At 39.1% G+C, this 1,811-nt stretch overlaps 1 pseudogene; it reads left to right on the top strand.

The window, feature by feature from the left end:
- Positions 1 to 470: 470 nt before the first annotated feature.
- Positions 471 to 1,175, top strand: LOC149150395 (protein DAMAGED DNA-BINDING 2-like; annotated as a pseudogene).
- Positions 1,176 to 1,811: the final 636 nt, after the last annotated feature.

The raw sequence follows: 1,811 nt of genomic DNA on the forward strand, positions 1-1,811 counted from the left end.
TATATACATATAGAATAATGTCTATGGTCAGCGGTACTTATATGGTTGGCACAAGCACTCTCCCGACATCCATATAGTTTCAGCGTCACTATTATATCGACCTGTTTCAGCACTAGATGAGTCTCGGCTCTGTCATATAGTATGTATGGCGCTATTGGCATCACAGTTCAAGAATATTATTGTGAAAATCAATAATGACCAAATAATTCATGTCAACCTCACTCAGGAGAATCCAAAGCCGCTTATTGCTGGGATTCAGTCCATTGGGTCGAGACCAACATAACCTTTGCCGGGTGTTCTGATATCTACTTAGAATATCCTTTCTTTGAACATCAGATCCATTGGTTCTCCATCTTCAATTCATTTATGATGGTTATTTTACTCACGGGTTTAGTCTCAATGATCCTAATGCAGACTCTGAGAAATGACTATGCAAAGTATGCTCGCGAAGAAGATGATTTGGGTAACAATGCAATCCTGATGGATGGAATGGACTGGCAACATGGAGAATGCTATATGGCATGGATATCAATTCAGAGAAAGATCTTTTACTAGTTGCAGATAACTTTGGGATTCTTTACCAGATAGACATTCGCTCAAATAAGAAAACAGAGGAACCCATTCTAATCCACAAAAAGGGTTCTAAAGTTGTGGGACTTCATTTCAATCCATTAAATTCAGATCTTCTGATCAGCTGTGGCAATGATCATTTTGCTCGTCTTTGGGATATTCGCCAATTAAAAGCTGGGGCCTTCCTGGGAGAATTGAAACACCCACGTGTTGTGAACTCTGCTTAGTTTTCGCCAAAACCTGGCAGTAAAATCATGACTACCTGCCAAGATAATCGGATACGTGTATGGGATTCTATCTTTGGTGATTTGAGCTATCCAAGCCATGAGATCGTCCATAGTCATGATTTTAATCGTCACTTGACCTGCTTTCGTGCCGAATGGGATCCAAAGGATCCGTCCGAGTGCCTTGCAGTTATTGGTCGTTACATAAGTGATAATTTCAATGGCATAGCTTTGCATCCAATTGATTTCATCGATACAAGCAATGAACAGCTTGTCGCTGAAGTAATGGATCCAAATATAGCAACCGATCTCCTACTAATGACTTCAGTCCTGATTCGATGGGATCTGCGCTCCAGTTTGTTAGCCCTCAGAGGATTTTAAGGGGAACGATCTTCTGTTTTAGGAAAAAGAAATGACTCTATCTCTATTTTTGTAACTGCAGGTGAAACAGCGCCCCTGTTTTGGGGTCGATTTGTTTTTCCCCTAGCAGAGTTTTATTTAATGTATTAAAAAATCATTTGAAAAGTGAGAGAGGGAGAGAGAGTTCTGAGAGGTGTGCGTGGAAGAGAATTCTGAGAGCTGGTGGAGAACAGAGAGTTTCATTGTACAGCTGTTTGACAGAGATTTTAATGAAAATACACAGCTCTGGCTTCTGAGATTCCTGTGGTATGAAATTTAACATTTGTGTCATCCTTTGTTTCATATGTAGCCTGTTATGTGTTCATTTCATTTCATGATCGTTTCCAATTGAACAAATGAAGTGTTAAGGTAGAATTCATAATTTGTATGCTCTGCCTTTAAGTTTGTTCATATTTAATGTTTTCTTCTGTTTGACAAGGATTCATCTTCTATGCCCTTGTCAACTCCTCAGCAGTCTTGCCATTCCATTTAATCTCAATTTGATGTTAAAATTTCTTGCCTACCTTGCCTCAGGAGATAATCTGTGTTTTTGATTATATTTCTCTGTTTCAAGCTGTTTTTTGCCCATGCAGCCCAGAAAACCAATCATTTATAAAA

Source organism: Pinus tabuliformis, chromosome 9 (assembly GCF_031772625.1).
Source record: "Pinus tabuliformis cultivar Carrire ecotype Pingquan chromosome 9, CPIR1, whole genome shotgun sequence".
Taxonomy (NCBI): domain Eukaryota; kingdom Viridiplantae; phylum Streptophyta; class Pinopsida; order Pinales; family Pinaceae; genus Pinus; species Pinus tabuliformis.